Consider the following 13,981-nt stretch of genomic DNA (forward strand, 5'->3'; position numbering starts at 1 on the left):
TGTGTACCACATTTCAGTTTTGGATGATGAAAAGGATTTAATTGACAGAAGAGGTGAAGGATATTCCAGGGAGGGGTGTGAAAAAGATTCAACTCAAGCATTTAGTGCTTACCTTTGTTCTTTTTAAATTATCAAATTTCTCTTAGTTACAAAGGAATCAGGCCTTTTTGAGCCATGAGCTAAGCACACTAATCAATCTGCGGTTAATAAACATGGACACCTAATCCTGGAGAGCCTACCAACTTGCCCTCGCTTCTTAATGTAGTTAAGTTTTCTGTTTTTCATATTTGGTCCATCTGTGGACGCTAACTTAAACATCACATAACTATCTTTTTTTTTGGAATTATTTTGATCCACCATGGTAACACAAGTTGTTTTACACTGAACAGAAGTTGGTTAGTAATTATATATGTCTTTCACTAATAAAATAGGTAAATACTTTTTATTTATATTTAGTAGAAAAACATTTTTTCCCCTTCTACACTAGGTTTATGTTTTAGGGAAAAGCTGGTAAGAAGGAATAGCAAAAGGGATCCTTGATTTTGAAAAGACTGGGAACAATTGAAATCAACTGATCTCGTTGAGGCCCTGTTGAGTTTGCAGAGTATGAATTCATAACACAATTTCAAGTTGCTTTAGTCTATTCTTAATTGCAAATTTCCTAAACCCTATTAAAGAAAGGAAATGGTCTTTTTAGACTCATTTTATCAGATTTGGAGTCCCCTCATTCTTTATCAAGTGCCTGAAAAGTTCTCCAAATTGCATAAGTAACAACTATAAAATATGACTCACAGCATTTTTTTCACTGAGTAATGCAATTAACACTGTAATATTGTAGCCACTATTTTGAAAAAAATTCTTATTAACATTTATTAACTGCTAGCAGAGAGATTTTTTTTAACTCTAATAAAAAGATTCAAGATGTCCATTATAGTTTTTAACAAACTTAACAATGTGCCCTTTCCTCAAAGTATGATGGGTCTGTTCCAAATGATGCCATTTAAAAACACAACAGAGTATTTCATTGGGTAAAAAACTGGTGGCTAGGATAATTTTGGGATTTTTTTTTTCATTCAGTGGCATGAAAATTATTATTCCAAAAATGAATGCATACAAGAAATAGCTTAACTAAAGAATAATGCTAAAGAAGTGTCTGTAAAATAGTAAAATAGTTGCTGCATATAAGCTATAGTTTTGGCAATTGGTTTTCAAGATTATTCAGTTAAATACTCTACAATACCTGAATAAGACAGTAATATTTTATGAGTGGTGAAGGGAGATTCCCATCCCCTCTTTTTAAAAAATAATCATTTGCTAGGTATTTATCCAAAGGATACAAAGTGATTCAAAGGGGCACATGCACCTCAATATTTACAGCAACAATGTTTACAATAGCCAAAATATGGAAAGAGCCCAGATATCCATTGACAGGTGAATGGATAAAGAAGATGTGGTATATTCAATGGAATATTACTCAGCCATACAAAAAATGAAACCTTGCCATTTGCAATGACATGGGTGGAACTAGAGGGTATTATGTTAAGCAAAATAAGGCAGTTAGAGAAAGACAAATACCATATGCTTTCACTTATCTGTAGAAAACAGATGAGCATAGGGGAAGGGAAGGGAAAGTAAAATAAGATGAAAATTGAGAGGGAGGCAAAGTATAAGAGACACTGAACTCTAGGAAACAAACTGAGGGTTGCTGGAGGTAAAGTAGGGGGAAGGGAAAATTGGGTGATGGGCCTTAAGGGGGGTGCTTGATGTAATGAGCACTGGGTGTTATATGCAACTGATGAATCACTAAATTCTACCTCTGAAATTCATAAGAAACAAAACAAAAGAAAACAAAACAAAATAATCATGTGCTTTAAATATCTTTGACGATAACCATCATTCTTGGCTTCATATATGCTGTGGTTATTTGTTTCCTGGCCAGGAATGCTTTGATTTACCCAGAATATATACTCATCTTTTAATAGTGATCAGAAGGGTAACCCTGGTGTAGTCAGCCTGAAGCAAATTTTAGAGAGGATGCTAGCATGAATTAGGTTGATTTTGGATGTGGTTACAAAGATATGTTTTAGTTATTTTATTTTTAAAGATGTTTTGTAGCTGTTCCAAATTCATTGGCCCTTTAGAGAAGGGAAATGAAAAGATGCAGCTTCTTCCTGGTCAGTCCAGGATTTCAGGGGGCATGGCTTGCATCCTTTCCAATGTAAGATGCAGTACAATAGAAGAAAATAAACTGTTTATTCATTTCTTCCCAGATAATATTGGGAGAGAGGATTTTTTTAAAGGTGAAGAATTAATCACTGCTATAACAAAGCTGAACATACAGAAAGACTGGCATTTTTTTCTGGGCTTAAAATTGTGCTGTCCAATATGGTAGCCACTAGTCACTGGTAGCTACTCTGTTAATGAAATGCAGCTAGTCCAAACTGATGTGTTCTAAGTGTAAAATGTTTTTGTTTTCATGTTGAGTTGTATAAATTCTTTATGTATTTTGGTTATTAACCCCTTATCAGATATACCATTTGAGAATAACTTTTCTTATTCAGTAAGTTGCCTTTTCAGTTTGTTAATGGTTTCCTTCACTGTGCAAAAGGTTTTTACTTTGATGTAATCCCATTTATTTTTGCTTTTGTTTCCCTTGCCTGAGGAGATATATCTAGAAAAATGTTGCTAAGGCCAATGTGAAAGAGACTACTATATTCTTTTCTAGTTTCATAGTTTCAGGTCTCACATTTAGTTCTTTAATCCATTTTGAGATTATTTTTGTGTATGGTATAAAACACTGGTCCAGTTTTATTCTTTGGCATGTAGCTGTCCAGTTTTTCTTGCCTTGTATATGCTTGCCTCCTTTGTCATAGATTAATTGACCATATAAGCATGGGTTTATTTCTGGGCTTTCTATTCTGTTCCATTGATTTATGTGTATATTTTGCCAGTACCATACTGTTTTGATTGCAAGTTTTGTACTTTAGTTTGAAATCTAAGATTATGACACTTCTACACTTCTTTCTTAAGATTGCAGAATATTTTGGGGTTCCATAAAAATTTTAGGATTATTTGTGAATAATACTATTGGTATTTTGATAGGGGTTGCACTGAATCTATAGATCACTTTGGGTACTATGGACATTTTAACAATATTGGCTTTTCCAATCCATGAACATGGAATATCTTTCCCTTTGTGTTGTCTTTTTCACAGTACAGGTACAAGTCTTTCACATTCTTGGTTAAGTTTATTCCTAAATATTTTTAATAGACATTTTTCCAAAGAAGATATACAGACGGCTATCAGGCACATGAAAAGATGCTCAACATCACTCCTCATCAGGGAAATGCAAATCAAAACCACAATGAGTTACCACTATTAGAATGGTTAGAATAAACACACACACAAACACAAGATATAACAAGTGTTGGCAAGGATGTGGAGAAAAAGGAACCCTTGTGCACTATTGGTGGAATGTAAATTGGTGCAGGTACTGTGAAAAACAGTTTGGAGGTTCCTCAAAAACTTAAAAATAGAAATACCATATGATCTAGTAATTCCACTACTGGGTATGTACCCAAAGAAAATGAAGACACTAATTTAAAAAGATACATGTGTTTACTGCAGCATTATTTAGAATAGCTGAGATAAGGAAGTAACCTAAGTGTCCACTGATAAAGAAGATGTGATATATATACACAGTGGAATATAACTCTGCCATAAAAAAGAATGAGATCTTATTATTTGCAACCACATGGATGGAACTAGAGGGCATTATAAGTGAAATAAGTCAGATGGAGAAGACAAATACCATATAATTTTACTTATATCTTGAATCTAAAAAACAAGACAAATGAACAAACAAAAAGCAGAAACAGACTCATAAATACAGAGAACAAACTTGTGGTTGCCAGGAGAGAGGGTGTGGGGGATGAGCAAAATGGTTGAAAAGGAGTGAGAGGTACAGGATTCCAGTTAGGGAATGAATAGTCATGGGGATGAAAGGTACAACATAGGGAATATAGTCAATGGTATTGTAATAGCGTTGTATGGCGACAGATGGCCACTACACTTGTGATGAGCATGGCATTGTACAGAGTTGTTGAATCATCCACTATGTTGTACACCTGAAACTAATGTAACATTGTATGTCAACTGTACTCCAACTAAAAAAAAAAAAAAGAATCCTAATTCTAGGATGAAATGGCTGATTCAGATAGGATATTTCACAATTATTGTAAAGTAGTCATCCATGTCTATGAGTATCAGCTTTCTTAATAATGTTAACCCGTGTATACACACATCATGAAAATGAAAGTGCATGGAGCTCAGTGAACAAGAATAACCAACAGTAAGTGTAAGACAGGAAGACTATTGATGGCATTTAAAAGGAAAGGCATTTGGTGTTATGTCCCAAGACACTAATCTATTGATGATTTAGCACAAAATTCCTGTAGTTCTCACACTAAATGGTTAAGTTATAAATCCAAATCTGCTTGAAAGAAGAAAATTTCATTTACTTATTCATTCCTTTGTGTTCTCAATATTTTAACCTCAATTACAGAACTTAACCCATTATATTCTAACTTCTCAGAATTTACATATCTGTGTCTCAGTTTATAATATGGCTCTTCAAGAACAAGGGGCACAACTTTTCTTTTCCTATTTTACCCCCAGCACCTAGCCAGTGGATGCTCAGTAGATGTTGAGTAAAATAATAAATTAATGGTTGTTGTCTGACTTTTACACATCTCAGAATAAAAGATGATCTATGAAACAAATATAGCTTTAAAGATTAAAATTTAATGGAGGGCTAAATAGGAGGCTAGAACTGTGTAGTTTTAGCCAAATCAACCAGATTCGGCATTTGACCTTGTTCAACATTCACAAATTGAACTAACCTGTAGTAAGGCTGCACACAGATTACAGCTGTGATCCACTTTTCCCAGGCTTAAACAGTACTGATTCATTCACCATAGTTGGTTTGCAAGTGAAAGAAACAAACTTTTAAGTTAGAGAAATATAAGCAGTCTTAGATCTGGGAGTCATCAGGAAATGTTTGATATTTTAGAGAACTGACTGAAAGTTAAACAGGTTAATGTGACATTTCAAAGGGATTTTGAAATTCAATAGCTTTCTCTAGCTGCTGATGTTTATTCTCTGGTTGTAAGGCAAATGTTGAATTTCTTCAAAGGAACAATGATAGATTCTATAATAACTAGATAGGTTCAACGTTCACTATAGGTTTTTTTTTTTTTTCCTTCTCCATGACCCCTCCCCGCCATGAAAAATATATATGTATATATATAACATGAAATGGGAAAACCATCTGGCTGGCTCTAAAACATGGTTTTCTTCACTGTCAAAGGGGTTTCTGTGTGAAAATAATTTTATAGATGAAGTAGATATGGTGCCATTAAAAAGAGAAAAGCAGAATCATGAAGAATATGTGTAAATCCAGAAAGAGGATATATTCATTTTCTTCCTTACCATATCAGTTGTGCAGGAACGTAAGATGTTTGCCATCATTTAAATGAAAGTTCTGTAGACTGGACAGACCCTCTCAGATGGACATTTTCAAATCAACTTAGAAAGCCTAATGATAAAGACATGTGACCTCTACTTTGATAAATCTGAGGAGCTTATTTTATTGCTTAGAAACTAGATAGGTATGGTGCAATTGTGCATGTAAAATGATTCATAAATGTTTATTAAGACCATGAAGACCACATTTAGGTGAATCAATAAACAAGGAAAGTTAAAGAACATATTTTAAGGAATTTATATAAAACATTTAGGTGAAATAATTCTTAAAAGTCATCTATTCTAAACCTGTATTGGTTTAATGTTAATAACAGAAATTCAACCTGAAGTGATTTCATTTAAAAAAAAAGTGATAGAGAAGAGGGAAGGAATACAGTGGTTTATAGAGTCCAAGAATGGTTACACACTGGGGTGTCTAGCTGGCTCAGTTTGTGGAGTATGTGACTCTTGATCTTGGGGCTGTGGGTTCAAGCCCCACACTGGGTGTAGAGATTACTTTAAAATAAAACCTTAAAAAAAGAAATGGGTTACACAATCAAATCATGGAAAGAGAATGGATACAGCCGGGCTTCTAGAACAACTGAGATCTGGAATGAGAATGTTCCCAGGAGTAGCTCTCCAATTCTTATCTTTTTATTGTCTCTCTGCTATTTATAGTCACTCTTTTTTTACATGGTGGGAATGTGTACTCTAAGAGTTCTTCAGTTTTACATCTTTCAGACACTGAAGAGAGGCTAAGAGATTTCTTTCTCACATTAAATCAAACAATTTTAAGAAAAGAATGCATTATTGGTCTAGATTAGATGAGTCACTTGTAGCCAAGATTAATCTAGTTTGCATCAGAGTCCTCCCCTGGACCAATAATTGTGACAAGAGCACAGCAAGAAATTTGGGAAAGGGAGGAAGACATGGAATAACATGACAGAGTGCAAAGTAGTCATGTAGAAGACAGTCAGCTCTAGAAGAGGTGGAGGGTATGCTGGAATGCTTCATACAAATTCCATCATTTTACAGGCAAGTAAGCAAAGAGATGAATTTGTTTTAGCTTATATGACAAACTAGTAAAACAGCCAGAATTCAACAAATGAAAATAAAAATATAAATATTGATTGTTATATATACATATTTATGTTTAATACAATTACCTTATAAAATAGGTATTAACATCCTCAGTTTTCAGATGAGAAAACAGTTTCAGAGATTAAGTAAATTTTCTAAGGCTACACTGCTACTTAGCATCAGAGCCAGGATTTACACACAGGTCTTTCAGATTCCAAAACCTGTGCTCCTTAAAAATAATAATACTAATAATAACAAGATCATTTTTATAAAATGGATATGTGCTTATTATAGAGTCACATTGTGCTATGTTAACACAGAATGAATAAACACCCAAATTCCTCCACCTAGAATTTGACATCATTAACAAAGAATATCTTTCATATATCACTAAGAAGAGTAAAGAGATCAGCAAAAATTTTTTTACCAAAAGGACACATCAGAAGATGTATCTTATTTTTTTTTTAAAGATTTATTTTAGAGAGAGAGAGTAGGGGAGAGGCAGAGGGAGAGAGAGAATTACCAAGCAGACTTCATGCAGAGCACAGAGTCCAGTGTGGGGCTGGTCTCAGAACCTTGAGATCATGACCTGAGCCAAAACCTAGAGTCAGCTGCCCAATGGACTGCACCATCCAGGCACCCTTGATGTATCTTATTTTTAAATAAAAACAGAACATTTAATTTTACTTGGATTTAACTGAAAAGAAATTAGAATGAAGAAGTGCTGAATTTAGTTTTTTTTTTTTTTTGACTACAAAAGAACCCCTTAATTACAATTATGAGATGTAGAAAAAGGTTGGATTTTTTTAAAAGATTTTGTTTATTTGGAAAACTGGGGGGGGGGGGAGCACAAGCAGGGGAAGGGATAGGGAAGAGAGAGAAACAGACTCTCCACTGAGCATGGAGCCTGATCCCAGGACCCTGAAATAATGACCTGAGCCAAAGGCATATGCTTACCTGACTGAGCCACCCAGGCACCCTTGAGGTTGGAATGTTTTTAAAAGAAACTATGTTTCAAATTTCGACAGTATTGACTCCTTGCTCTAAAAATAAATAAATTGGTGCACTTATACTTCCCTATATCTTGACCTCTTAACCTCATAATTTTGGTGTGTTCTGTTAATTTTACATTTTCAAGATTTAAGCTTGTATTCTGTTCTGTAGCTATAACCATGGTTGTTTACTCTTAGATCTGTATTTACAAAGATACAAGTAAGCTCATCCAAGCTTATCACAGTATCCTTCACGAAACTTTTCCCTTACTGATTTTTTTGTTTGTTTTCCATATCTTGTTTTGCTTTATTTCATCATCAAATAGTTCCCCTTCTCCAAGAATAGCTCATGTGAGCCATATTCCTATAGAATGCCTGCTGCCTTTGATTTTGGTTCCCAACAGGTTTTAAGATGCTGTTTCTAGGAAGTTTTGAGGCTTATTGAATCTGTATCTGAATGTCTTTCATCAGTTTTGGAAAATTCTCAGCCATTCTCTCTTCAAATGACTTCTACTCCTTTTTTGTCTTCCTCTTTTCTCCTTTTGGGATTCCAATTACCCATGAATTAGACCTTTATTATAACTCCTGCACCATTTACATTTTTTGTGTTTTCTATCTTATGTCTCTCCATGAATTATTCTGGATATTTCCTTCTGAAATATATTCCAGTTCATGATTTATCTTTAGCTGGGTATAATCAGCTCTTTAATTAATCCACTGAATTCTTAAGTTTGAGAACTACATTTTCAGTATATTTTCAGTTATTTTTTATTTTCTTGAGCATATTTATAGCATTTGTCTGCATACCCCATGAATATTTTTATATTATCTGTATTTTTCTCCTTCTTTTAAAAATCATGCCTTGTTGGGGCACCTGGGTGGCTCAGTCGGTTAAGTGTCTGCCTTCGGCTCAGGTCATGATCCCAGGTTCCTGGGATTGAGCCCCATGTTGGGCTCTCTGCTAAGTGGGAGCCTGCTTCTCCCTCTCTCTGCCACTCTCCCTGCTTGGACATTCTCTCTCTTTCACTGTCAAATAATAAATAAAATCTTTAAAAAAAATCATGCCTTGTCTCTTCATAACTGGTTATTTTCTGGTTCAGTAATGGACACTAAATATGAAAAATTATAAAAATGATTTGTGTGCAAGAATTTTTTTTTCCTTTGGTCAAGCTTAGGGACTCTAGCATCTGGGATCAATTTAATCCAATTTCAAGGACTAAAATGATTTGAAACTGAGTTTTAATTCTTTCAAGATCCAATTGGATTCGAGTTCACCTGTACTCCCCACAAGATTGTCAAAAGTTTTGTTCCCTTTCTCAGCTGCCTCTTCTGGATTTGGCAACTGGCAGTTACAAATTCTGGGTTAAACTCTTTGGGTTTCCTTCTTCTCCCAGATATTTTTCACTGCCTTATTAGCTTTCTAATGTTTTCAAATAGGCATCTTATTTAAAAACAAAAATAAAAACTTTTTTTCTAGATTTTCTAATTATTCTTAGTGGGATGGCTTGTCTAAGTTATTGTCTGCCATTACCAAAGCTGAAGTCCTGATTAGCATATACTTCAATTTGATGTCAATTTTAACATCCAGGAAGACTCCAATCTCTGTTGCTTCCACTGTTTGTTATCTTGGCAAGATACCCAACTCTCATCTGCTCCACAGATGATCATGGAGTGATTTCATAGTACTGCCTTCAGACTACCTACACCATGAGAACAAACCACATGAGACATGGTCTGACTTGATGAGACAGAAGAAGAGAATCTAGTGAAGGAATCAGTGTGAGAGAAATAAAGCCATAGAAGGAGTGATTTTGGAGAATGCAATGGAAAACAGGTTTTTATGGAAGCATAGATCAATATTGTCAAACGCTGCAAAGACAAAGTAAGTCAAGAGGGAGATTAGGATATTGGGTCTGCTAATTAAGAGGTCACCATTGTGCTTACTTCAGCAGCACCTACACTAAAATTCAAATGATACAGATGAGATTACCATGACTCCTGTGCAAGGATGACATGCAAATTTGTGGAATGTTCCATAAAAAAATTGAGGCCACCAGTAATCATTAAGAGAACAGTTTCTATAGACAGTTATGGATAGGATAAATGAAAGACAGGTGAGGAGTTGGAGGTAGTGTAGACTTTAAGAAGGCAAGTAATAAAACAGAATGATGGGTGTGGTATTTTGGTAAGGAAAACAGAGTCAAGGAGAGATTTTAGTCCTTGTTTGCCTTTTTTTTTTAAGATTTTATTTATTTATTTGATAGAAACAGCACAAGCAGGGGGAGTGGCAGGCAGAGGGAGAGGGAGAAGCAGGCTTCCCATGGAGCAGCAAGCCCTACGATCCCAGGACACCCAAGTCCTTGTTTGCTTTTAGCCCAGGGCACTCTTGAGTATGTTTGTACATTGAACGAAAGATACTAGCGGAGAACAGATTAAAGACTGGAGGGGCAAGCGAAATTAATTGAACTAAGTCCCAGAGAAAACAGAAAAGGAGCAGGGTTAATCTCTCCACTGAGATGTAAGAGTACAAAATAGAGATAAAGGACAAGATTTATAAATGCCAAGATGAGGATAAGGAGGTGGGAGTTACATGGATTCAGTTCTGTAGTATCTGTTTCTATGGTGCTGTAAAAAAGGTCATCAGCTCATTCTAGGCATAAAAAGTTCCCTTACCTTTCACTAGTTATTTTCCCTTTAACATCTGCAACACAAATATTTAGTCCTTCTCATTGGCTTTAAAGTGCAGAAGTAAGAAACTTTTTTTTATACTCCTATAGCAATGTTCTATCTCTTATTTCACAAAGTACTCATTTCCTTCCCCCCCCCCAAATATATTTTGAAGAATCTTAATATAAGGACCACATAGGTTGGCTACTTACTGGTATGGAAGTGTAGGAAGACAAATACTTTCTCCAACCTAAATGAAAATCAAATAACTTTAGCAACTGGGTTCTTTTTTTCCCATTTTGTTTTCTTATAAATGGAAACTCCACAAAAGCAATGACTGTGTTTTATATAACTTGTCAATGTATTGAAAACACTGGGGGTATTAAATAAATAATAAATGGGGTAAAGTTTCCAAATAGTAAAGCTGACTATAACCTAGTCACAAATGCTGCTAGTAATGCAGAGGCTGAGCTTAAAATTCAAGAATAAAGCATACACATCCTTAATCATGATGTTCAGAAATGTTACATTTTGGTAATTACAACTTTCAGTTAACTCATAAATATTTGTTGAGTATTTTCTATTTGATTCATAGCAACCTGATGAGAAAGTACCAATACTATCCTCATCTTAAAGTGAAATAAATGAGGATTCAAGAGATTAAGAGCATGCTTAAGTTTGTATATTCAACTAATATATGCAGACCTGGAATTCAAACTTGTTTTTCTGAGTCCAAAGCCAATGGTGTAATTTACAATGCTATACAGCCTCCTCCTCAATTTAGCACCTGTAAGAGTTGGATAACATTTTTCCTTGTGAAAGAATAAGGAATCATACTATTTGATAGTTTAACAATACAAATTTTTACCCTGTGAAAGGCAGACAAGTATATTGTCCAAAGCATAAGGATGGAGTTTAATGGACAGAAGCAATTATTCAATAATGAGAAATGGAGTATGTCCTATTGTTTGATTTCACCTTTGTATTTTAGTGCCTGGGTAATGATATATTTAATAGGGTATAAGCTAATGATAGAAAACTTGTTCAGTATTTAAGGTAAAGAAGAATTGCTTAAGGAAATGTGACATTACCAACGAGGCAACCTTCTGTTTTGCATATCAGAGCATTAAATTTTTTCTTCATTTTATTGTCCAACAATTTTGGTAGACTATATAAGAAAAGAGTGAGGTTGCCAAAAAGTCTGTGAAGAACTTTAAGGTCCATCTAAATAAAAGGCATTACGAACTATCACTATTGCATCTTAAATAATTAATTCTATTGAACTTTTTAATGATTTGGGAAATTTATGCTACAACCAGACTTATAAAAATAATTTATATTTAAACTTTCTCTTACTATTTCTGCAGTTCATGCTGTGTGTTACCAAACATTAGTTGGAAATAGTAGCTATAAACAGATGAAATTTGAGAAAATAATATAAAAATAGTTATGCTTGTTATACAATCCAGCCTCTTTAGAATATGATGCTGATTTTTTACAAACCATGCTTCATTCAACATCGAGCATATGGCATTGTGGTTCTGAGAAAAATATCTCTCTGATCAAGATTTCTATCACTAAATTTATATCTATGAGGAACTTCACAAAATTCCCTTTTATTCTTTAATACTTAGCCCTTTCTATTATAGAATGTTGCTTACACACAATTAATCTATTAGATTAATACAGCAATCACAAAAATTCAATAGAAGAGTAGCTTAATTAAAATAATTACACAATTTTGACCATAAGCAATTTTAGTTAATTCTTATCCATTACAAAGATTCTAACAGTAGGGCTTAGTTTGTGAGAGTACATGCTAATATTGACTCGTATTTCTTTTTCTACAGTAAATTTGAAACATAATGCCACCTCAGCTGGCATAAGAGATTCATATATCAATGTGAACAGAGAAAGGGAAAGGGAGTTTAAATACAAGAAGAACAAATCAAAAGCTTCTATTTTTAATGTTATCCTTTTACTATATAAGTAAAGCAAGTATGTTTAGGCCAGGGTCCCACTGAGGAGAGCTGTCTTGTCATTTGTTAAACTAAATACTCTATAAACATGTGCAAATGGCCCTGAATAAACCTAAAATACAGTTTTAAAAAAATTAAATAAAAAGAATATCCAATAAAGGATTAATACCCCAAATATATAACTTACACAATTCCACACCAAAACAAACAAATAATCCAATTAAGAAATGGGCAGAGAACCTGAATACACCCTTTTCCAAAGATATACAGATGGCCAACAGAAACATGAAAAAATGCTCAACATCATCAGTCATTAGGGAAATGGAAATCAAAATCACAATGAGATACTACCTTACACCTGTCAGAATGTCTAGTATCAAAAAGACCAGGAATAACAAGTGTTGGCTAGGATGTGGAGAAGAAAGAAACACTCATGCACTGTTGGTGGGAATGTAAATTGGTCTAAAAACAGTATGGAGTTTCCTCAAAAAATTAAAATAGAAATGCCACACAACTCAGTAATTCTACCACTGTATATTTACCCCCTCAAAATGAAAACACTAACTCAAAAAGATATATGCATCCCTATGTTTATTGCAGCATTATTTACAGGCTAAGTTATGGAAGCAACTCAAGTGTCCATCAATAGATGAATGGATAAAGAAGGTGTGGTATATGCATACAACGGAATATTACTCAGCCATAAGAAGAATAAAATCTCACCACTTGTGACAATATGGCTGGAACTAGAGGTATTATGCTAAGTGAAATAAGTCAAAGACAAATAACACATAATTTCACTTTTACTTTTACGTGGGATCTAAAAAACAAAACAAAACAAAACAAAAAAAACAAACAACAACCAAGAACAAAACAAAACAAAAACCAACCCAGAAACAAAATCATAAATACAGAGAACAAACTGAGTGATTTCCAGAGGGTAGGGGATTAACAGGATCTGTGAGTTAGGTAAAAGGGATTAAGAGGTACAGGCTACAGTTATAAAATAAGTAAGTCATGGGAATAAAAAGTACGGTGTAGGGAATATAGTCCATAATATTAATATTATAATAGTTTTGTAAGGTGACAGGTAGTAGCTACACTTATTATGGTAAGCATAGCGTAAAGTACAGAATTGTGGAATCACTATATTGCAAACCTGAAACTAATATAACATTGTATAACTGTACTTCAATTTAAAAAGTTAAAAAATGTCAATCACCTTAAATTGATTAAGTTTATTAATGTAATGGATAATATAGTATAAAATAAAACTTAAAAAGGAGAGAAGTGAGAAGTGTTTTTGATTTTTTCCTAGTCAGCTTCTAAAAAAAAAAGTTTACTTATATAAGTAATCTCTACACCAAACGTGGGGCTTGAACTCATGACCCCAAGATCAAGAACTGCATGCCCTTCCAACTGAGCCAGCCAGAACCTCCCCGCCCCCAGCTTTTAATACATGCTATGTAATTAATATATACATATATTTTTTTAACGAAGTAAAAGTGCGGATACAATTTTTTTTTATTTGTTGTACATTTTGAATGTTCCATTAAGAACTATTTCATATTTTGGGATGCTTGGGTGGCTCAGTCTGTTAAGCGTCTGCCATCAGCTCAGGTCATGATCCCAGCGTTCTGGGATCGAGTCTTGCAACAGGCTCCTTGCTCAGTGGGGAGCCTGCTTCTCCCTCTGCCTGCCCACTCCCCCCTGCTCGTGTGCACTTGCTCTCTATGACA

The 13,981-nt window shown here is 34.3% G+C and overlaps 1 non-coding gene across 1 annotated transcript; it reads left to right on the forward strand.

Annotated features, from left to right (window-relative positions):
• Positions 1–9,532: 9,532 nt before the first annotated feature.
• On the forward strand, positions 9,533–9,639 carry LOC114220065 (U6 spliceosomal RNA). The gene has a single exon (XR_003611513.1). It is a non-coding gene; the product is annotated as a U6 spliceosomal RNA (small nuclear RNA).
• Positions 9,640–13,981: the final 4,342 nt, after the last annotated feature.

Source organism: Eumetopias jubatus, unplaced genomic scaffold (assembly GCF_037043125.1).
Source record: "Eumetopias jubatus isolate StellerSeaLion01/CBP00866 unplaced genomic scaffold, mEumJub1_p1.0 scaffold_13, whole genome shotgun sequence".
Lineage (NCBI taxonomy): Eukaryota > Metazoa > Chordata > Mammalia > Carnivora > Otariidae > Eumetopias > Eumetopias jubatus.